This window comes from Centruroides sculpturatus, unplaced genomic scaffold (assembly GCF_000671375.1).
Source record: "Centruroides sculpturatus isolate CEXI.00-Female unplaced genomic scaffold, Cexi_2.0 scaffold609, whole genome shotgun sequence".
Classification (NCBI taxonomy): Eukaryota; Metazoa; Arthropoda; class Arachnida; order Scorpiones; family Buthidae; genus Centruroides; species Centruroides sculpturatus.
The window spans coordinates 265,696-274,873 of NW_019384804.1; the positions used below are offsets into that span (position 1 = coordinate 265,696).

A 9,178-nucleotide genomic window follows, 5' to 3' on the forward strand; every position below is an offset into this window, starting at 1 on the left:
CACAATGGGTTACGGCTGGGCAGAACGCTTCAATGCCGCGATTGATGAGGATATGTTCGAGCACATCCTCCAGGAGTTCATACGGTTAACCTATGATATCTGTGACATACAGGGCCCAAGATGGGGCCGGAACGACGCTCTTGGCCACAACCCCCCAAGCCAACTTGAAGCCAGCGCGATCCAGAGACTATATCGTACAAACAGAAAATGGGCGTTTGACCGTATTGTTGGCGGGGACTCCCGTTTCTGCCAAGTAGATGCAATAAGTATTCACAGGCACTTCAAGAACATCAACGAGGTGCAGCCACACGCCTGTGCCTCTCCAGTTCCCGCAGTACCGGACCCTGCACCTACAACTGGTGACCCAATCAACGCCCTGTTTACACCAGAAGAAGTAGCCGCCCGCATCCCCAAGGGCCATAACACTGCCCCCGGCCCAGACAAGATCCGCTATTTTACACTGGCAGAGGGTCGATCCCAGAAGCACCATCTTATCTGCTGTTTTCAACACGGTCCAACGGATAGGGCACGTACCACATGACTGGCGAGAATCTACCACCGTCCTTATCCATAAAAAGGGTGACCACACCAATCTAAGAAATTGGCGGCCTATATGCCTTTCTAACACCCTTGGGAAGCTTTATACAGCACGTCTTGCGGACAGACTCCTCAAGTGGTGCGAGGCCAACAACAGAATATCTACGGCACAGAAAGGCTTCCTGCACTACCAGGGGTGCGTCGAGCACAACTTCCTGCTGAAATCAATCATCCAAGACGCTAGACGTACCCGCAGGGAGTGCTTTATAGCTTGGCTCGACATTGCCAATGCTTTCAGCAGCATTCCGCACAGTGTAATATGGAAGTCTCTAAAATGGCACAAGCTACTCCCCGACGCCATCACCACTATCCAACAACTATACATCGACTCTACCACCAGGATCCGTACCTGCACTGGGTACACTGAACCAGTCGCAATGCTGTCTGGTGTCTGCCAGGGCTGCCCCATCAGCCTCCTCCTTTTTATTTTAACAGTTGAACCAGCTCTGCACCGTCTCCAGACCCTGGACAAAGGATATAGTATCCATAACATCACCGTAGATGCTCTTGCCTATGCTGATGACATCGCTCTAGTGACATAGCTCTAGTAGCAGCCATGGACTACAAAAGCAGCTGGACTCTATCGAGGACTGGGCTAAATGGGCCGGAATCAAATTTAACAATGTTAAATGCAGCACTCTCTCAGTGTTAGGCAAGTCCCACACCTCAGGCAACAATACTCTCTCTCTTTGCCAGGAATACTTACCAAAACTAGGTAACGAAGATGCCTACCAGCACCTGGGTGTCCCTACAGGATTCTCGAAATGCGATACCAAAGCCGCCACAACCGACAGTGTACTCCGGGACATAGCCATAATCGACACTACCCATCTAGCGCCGTGGCAGAAGGTGGATGCCTTGAATACCTTCATCATGCCAAGACTCACCTTCTGCCTCACCACGGGCACTGCCCCCCAAGAAGACGCTAGATAAAATTGACAGAACACTTAAACGCCATGTCAAGCGATGGCTCAGCGTCCCCCAGCGGGCCAGCGCTGAAATAGTGTTCTTATCCTACAAGCAAGGTGGCGCAAACGTCACTCCTTCCAGTCATCTAGCCGACATCGCTCAGGTGTCCCACGCCATGCACCTTTTCAGCGCCAGAGATGAAAACATCATCAAAGTTGCATTGGGTGCCCTCCATGACGTGGTGACATCTCGCATAAAACGTCAGGCCAACATCAGCGACATCTGTCAATACCTGAACGGGTCCATAAGGGAGACCTCGGCAACCTGTCGAAAGACATTACATCGATGTGGACCCGTCTCAGGATGGCAACAAGAAGACTACAAAAGAGGATAGACATCGGGTGGATCGAAGGACCAGACGGCACCCCCACCATTGCCTACAACATCATCATCATCATCCGGGGTGAAGGGCTGCCAACACACGCTGGACCGTCTACTCAAGTATCACCATCTCCAAAATCTCATGGCGAAACTGGACCAGGGCAAGGCCTTTATAATCACGACCAAAAGCAAGGTAAGCAACCACTTCCTGAACAATGGGCAGTACACTCGCTTCTGACTGGCACTTTATACATCGCGCCAGGCTGAGTGTCGTTGCCCTGCGAGGCCACAAACGTTTCGGCAATGAAATCAAAACTTGCCGCCACTGAGGCTTCGTCCGTGAGACACTGTCGCACGTGTTGTGTCATTGCCCGCCTAACTTTAGGTTTATCACACAAAGACATAACGCTGTGCTAAATAGACTTGTCAATGCCATCCAGCCCAGGGGTGCTACAATCCTTGTCAACCAGCGCGTCCCAGACTTCGAAGAAAACTGTCGACCGGACCTTGTCGTGCTCCACGAGGCCTCCAAATCCGCCACCATCGTGGACGTCACGACTCCATTCGAAAATGAACTACCAGCCTTCGAAGCAGCGAGAGAAGAAAAAGAGCAGAAATATCGCAACCTCGTCTACCATCTCCGACAGAAGGACTATGACATATTCTTTGGGACATTCATTATTAATGCACTTGGGGAGTACGACCCATCAAATGAAGCCACCCTCCAACGTCTAGGTATCAACAGACGATACGCTGCCATGATGAAGAGGCTAATGGTAAGTGATGCAATACGGTGGAGCAATAATATCTACAGGCAACACCTGGGAGACCATTCGCATCTACCACCACAGCCAGAAAGACAACAGCAGCAACGTCCAAACACAATTCATGTATCCCCACCTAACAGGCATTAAAGAGCCCGTGTAACCGCGTTACTTTCAGGTTAATTCAACTCCATTATGTGTAACAACTCTTTTACTAGCTGGCAAACGTGCCCATGTCCGCGTCTCTATATTCCTACAAGTTGGTACTCTGTGTACCCATGTAACACTCACTTATCTAATTATGTATATACTTCACAGGCTGGCATCTGAGCCCATGTAATAATATCTGTACACCTGGCTTTAACTCTTGCCCATGTCTCGTTCAACTATCACTGTGTACTCGCACAATGTGTATATATCATCACTGCCTATATTCTACCTGTAATATTTTTAATTTTCGATATAAATAAAGGCTTTTTAAATCTGTTCTTATCAGCTTAATATCTGATACGGTTTCCATCGGAGACCTTCGATATTAACCTGATTTTTGGAACTGGGCAGGAAAGGGGGCTTGCTCCCTCCCTGCCGCGGGTTGCTCAGGCCTGGCACTATCGCCTGAGATAGCCTACCCCCTCTGGGGGGAAAATAAAAATAAAAAATAAAAAATTTTTAACGAAAAAATGTTTTTTCTTTTTACAGGTACATTTCCTTCACGGAAGATGCCAGAGGAGCGATCACAGCTGTAGGAAAACAATTTCCAAGCATGGCAGAGCAGGAAAAAGTAATCTGGCGAATTGCAGAAGACAAGGTAAGAGGAAATGCGTAAAACGAAAAACCGCCTTCAGGCAACACCTGGGAGACCATTCGCAGGTGTTGCCTGTGAACGGTCTCCCAGGTGTTGCCTGTAGACCGTTACTAGCATGCCAGAAGTATCTCCATACTTCCGGCACGCTACGATGGAGAGGAACGATGCGAGAAATACCTTCCCGTGCTTTAGGTCGAAATCGCTAATCGGCGATTCGAATTGAATGAAGAAAAATAATTTTTGCAATTTTTTCAGAGTGTGACAACTGTGGACAACATGCATGGGCTGCACGTAGAAATAACAGGCACCCCAGGGAAGGTAAGCCTCACTCTTTAAATTGAAATAATGAATGAGCGCGATATTTTTCTAAAATAACGGATAAAACCGAATTGTTTCCAACTTATTGCATCGAATATAATCTAATATCGAATCGGCAAATATTCTACGTTAAATACAGAAATTTCCAATGTATGAAGCAAGCGAAAAAATATTTAGGATCGAAATGCTATCAGTATTAGCACGACGCAACGTGGCTACGGATTGCGGCATAATTTCCTCCTGTGATGAATGGTGAGCAACAGGAGTTTTATCCCGTTGTCAGGCCTTACCCATACAATACCTGACATTTCCTGTAGCCTTTTGCATCGTCACCTATCGTTTCCTGACGTTCTTTCGTGTGTATTAACAAATATTTGCCGAATGATGTAACCTGGACACACCACAGGTGTTTTGTATGTCTCCACACTTGGCCCGTCGGCACCTTTGAAGTGTTTTTTATCGCTTCTCAGCCTCATTGGATAAGATCAGATGTGTGGTTTTCCAGCTTGTTTTTGGCGTCCTTTACTTTGGTAAATACTGTTAGTGTCACTTCTCTTTCCTATTACCCTTCTCCTTCTGTCGGTGGTTTGGCCTGCACGATTAGAATACATCGTGTATTCGCTGAACTAACAGCACCTTTCTCTCCCCTCAGGGTGGGATACCAGTTTTGGTCCCCCCGTGCCTTTGTTTCTCCCTGGTGGCAGGCTGCCCCTGTACACCAGCTCTCCATTTCTTCGGCTACTCTCGGGGTTTTCCCCCCAGCTGTTTTCCTTATCTCCCCCTACTGCTTCTGTGCCTTCTACCATTGATCTTAGCCAGTCATATGCCGTTCTGCCTTAGTCTCTTGGATTACATCCCTATTCAGCGCGACCACCTGGTCATCCCGTGGTTTTTAGTGTTTTTACTTGTGTGTGCCTTGCTACTTTGGATTACTCAAGTACTTCATTAAAAGTGCATGTGCGATGGATATAGAAGCAATGCTGTCAGCAACCCTTGTGTATCTCTTACGAGAGTACAGCATGAGAAACTTGCCATGGATACTGACGATGAGCTGGCTAGCCATGCCACCTCGTCTCGTTCGCCATCTCCAGCCCTGGAAATGGATAAAACATCAACAAACACCCAGGATGCTACTAATGAAGAAGACGACAAAGAAGACGACAGGATAAAGAAGTATTCGTCAATACGTTCAATGAGGATCACCCTCATGCAAAGACCAGAACTGAAAGACATTATAAGTGCCATTGGGAACATTGTTAGTTAGGACAAGATTAAGCAAATTTGATTCCACCCTAAAGGAATTGTGGAAATAGGACTGGAAACAGTACAAGACAAGGAGAGAGTCATGGGTTACACCATAAAGGTAGGAGAGGAACTTTGTACTATAGAAAGTCTAAAAAGCGAATTAATCTATGTTAGTCTTAAGCGCGTACCCGAAGAAGCTGACTGTAACATACTATGCAGTGTGTTTAGCAAATTCGGTAAAGTAGTGAATATACTAGTTAATACGCATCCGGGAACAAAAATCAAAACGGGAACATACCGTGTGGTCTTAGTGACAAAAAAAATTATTCCCAACTTTGTTGAAATTCTGGGTAGAAATATACAGGTCTTATATCAAGGCATGAAAAAGCAATGTCGTAGATGCGGGGGCTCTTGACCATGAAATTAAAGAGTGCAACCTAAAACAATGCTACAGGTGTAATAGTACCCTACACTTAATCAGAGATTGTCCTGCATGCTACAACTGCAAAAAAGAACACAGTAAAAATGAAAAATGTCCAAAAATCACGTTAAAAGAGCTATATGAAAAAGGGCCACGAAACAAAAATAGCAAAAAAAAGAGGGAAAAAAGTCTAGAAAGACTCAAAGAAAACAATTCCAAAGAAACTGAAAGCAAAGGGAAAGAGGTAGAAAGTGAATCTGATAAAAACGAGAAAGAAGAAGATACACAAGATACAACAGAAAAACATATCAAGGGTGGGGGGGCAGATAGTACTAATGACCCCATAAGCAAGCAAATGAACGATACAAAAGAGAGAGAAATAAAACAAGGAACAGTAGATAAAAAAGAGAAAGATAATACAAAAGAGGCAAAGGAAAATAAAAGAAACCATTATAGAAATAGATGAAGGCTGAGATGATGAGGGAGACAAAACCATAATTATGTACGAGGACTATGTTAGGGCCATAGAACTTGATAGAAACACGACAGGGCAAGAAAAACAAGAAGAAATTGAAAAGCTTAAAGTGAAATATGGGATAATCAAGAAAGCAAAAACACTGAAAGAACCTAAAAAGTCAAAAAGAATAAATAAAAAGTAAGCACCCTATTTATGGATAAAACCAAAACTATCAATATTAATATTAGATCCATCAATATTACTGGTTTCAAAGGCATACAAAAGCAGATTGAAATTTTAAACCTCATCATAACCAATAACATAGACATCCTTGCAATTCAAGACACCAATATTGATGATTTTGATGAACTCAGACAAATGAGGAAAGCATTCATAAACTACAACATCTATGCCTCCTTTGCTTGCAGAAATAGCACTGGTGTGCTATTACTCATCAATAAACACAAAAATCAATGACGTTAAAACTGACAGCAAAGGAAGAATTATCACCGTTGATGCAGAGACATGCAAACAACCTGTATGCATAGTCAACATATATGCCCCCCCCATATGTCACAGAGAGGAAAGAGTTCTTTAACAACATGAGAAGCTTTTTAAATACCAACAGAAAACTAATTATCATGGGTGACTTTAACAACGTTCTGCATGACATAGACAAAAATGGTCCACTTTTTCCTGACAGTTCCAGAGACACCCTCGAAAGTATCATAGATGACTTCAACTTGACTGATACATATCGCAGCATCTTCCCCCTTCACCCAGGTTATACATGGAAAGGAAGGGGTGTCAAAGAAAGACTTGACCGCATATACATTTCAAGTAATCTCTGCAAAATTTCCAACATGAGCGCGTATGAAATTAAAACAAATAACCACAAAATATCAGACCACAAAATGATCGAACTCAACATAAAAATAGTGAACTGTACCGCTCATACTAAAAAAATCAAAATTACTAAAGAAATATTACAAGACAAATTCTTTACTGATAAAATCAACGACACTTTAGAAAACTGCAAGACGGACATCAACTGGGACAACTGGCAAAAAACCAAACAGATCTGCCAGACCATCATTACAGATACTTGGAACAAAATCAGGAAGCAAAGATTCAATAAACTCCAAAGAGAACTTACAAACAGTATAATAAATAAAAACACCAACAAAATCAACAGGATTGAAAAAGACATCAGTAAAGAAGTTGAAAGGAAAAATAAGAAAAACTACATCAACCATAAGATGAACAAATATAATATAAAAAGAGAGGCTGACAAAATGATTTTTGGAAAAAACAGTAAGAAAAAAACAACCCTGCAAATAGACAAAAGCATACAATGCCAGAGAAATCACCGATGATGAAGAAATGATAAAAATTTTCCAAGAATTCTATACAAATTTGTTTAAAGAACCAAACCATGACAATCAGTACTGGGACAGTAACATAAAAGACATTAAGCAAATAAAAGACAAGAAAGACGACATCATAAATAAAGAAATCACGAAAAAAGAGATCCAAGACGCCATCCAATCCATACATAACATAAAAGCACCAGGACAAGACATCAGTTCTGAATTATACAAATATTTTAACATCCCCATCATTGATATCCTCCACAAGTTATACAACATGGACACTTTTCACCATTCTTTCTGTGTAGGAAAAATGATCCTACTGAAGAAAACTGATAGTAAAGAGGGAAGTGTCGGCAACTACAGGCCGATAACACTGCTAAATGCTGATTACAAAATCTATAGAACCATTCTCTCTAAAAGGCTGGAAAGCTGCTTCAAAGACCACATCTCAATCACTCAGAGTGCCGGAGTCAAAGGTCGCTCTATCCAGGACAACATCACCTTCATGAATTACGTTAAAAATATATACACTGATCAAAAAAAGCAGCTGTCAATCCTGTCGATTGACGTTAAAAAAGCCTTTGACACTGTCAATCGTACCATGTTATGGAAATTTCTTGACACCCTATGCCTCAACAATCAGGAAGTCATCACTGTCAAAAAACTGTATAACAACACATGTACCAAAATCAACATCAACAACAATTACTCCAGTGACATCAAGTGCTATGCAGAGGTCAGGCAGGGATGCCCAAGTTCAGTGATCCTTTTTGCCACATACATTGATATACTCCTAAAAAACATCACCAACAACGAACAGATAGAAGCAATCCACATACCAGGCCTAAAGAAGAAAGTTAAGTTTACATCACATGCCGATGACATCAATATCTTTGTCGTGAATGAATATAGCCTCAGCAAAATAAAAAACAAAGTTAACAACTTTAGTAAGCTAACTGGTATAGTCATTAACATTGAAAAATCAAAAATTATTGACATAATAGGTAACATAAGCTGTCAACAAACCGAAATAAATAATACCGAAAACCTTAAAATGCTAGGAGTCTGGATAGTTAAAGACTCTAGGGAAAGAAACATCAACGAAATGATAAGAAAAGTCAAAGAAGCCATCCAAGACTGGAGAGCAGAATGGTTATACCTCCCAGAAAGAACAACCATTATCAATAAAGTAATCATTCCAAGAATAATTTTATAATATGTATACCACCAATATAAATTCAAAAGAAAATAATGAGCTTGATAAACCACTCTTCAACTACATATGGAACAGCCCCTTTGAGCCAATCAACAGAAATATCATGAAAAACAACATTAACAACGGAGATTGGAATATTTGGCACTTAAAAGGCTTTGAAACGGCTATCCAAATATCACACATAATCAACACACTTAGAAGCAGGAACCATCCACTTTGGTACTTATTCCAATATACAGGTAACCCCCGTATAACACGGCACTTCTATAGCACGGATTCGCTCTAACACGGTTCGAAAATTGGTACCATCCCCCGTATAACACGGTACTTTTATAGCACGGATTCACTCTGGCACGGTTCGAGAATTGGGTGAAACCCTCGTACAACAGGAAATGTAATAAATTTTTACATACTTAACTAATAATAGTTCACGAAAATTATTATTTTCGTAAACTATTAGTACTTCAGTGTGTAAATTTTCTTTTCTCGTCTCCATACTCATGGTCCTTCACAAAAATTGTTTCAATATTGCCAGATTGCAACGCTTCTGCTTCTATGTTGCCGAATGTTTTTCCCTTATTCCATACTTGCTTTATTCTTCATAAGTGCTTAGCACCATATAAGGAAATTTATAAAGACCTTTTAACTAGAAGCAAGCAATCTAAAATTACATACATTTTGCAAAAGGTAAA

The 9,178-nt window shown here is 42.0% G+C and overlaps 1 non-coding gene across 1 annotated transcript; it reads left to right on the forward strand.

The window, feature by feature from the left end:
- The first annotated feature begins 3,095 nt into the window (after positions 1-3,095).
- LOC111629639 lies at positions 3,096-3,285 on the forward strand. Its single transcript, XR_002757380.1, has one exon. It is a non-coding gene; the product is annotated as a U2 spliceosomal RNA (small nuclear RNA).
- The last annotated feature ends 5,893 nt before the right edge of the window (positions 3,286-9,178 follow it).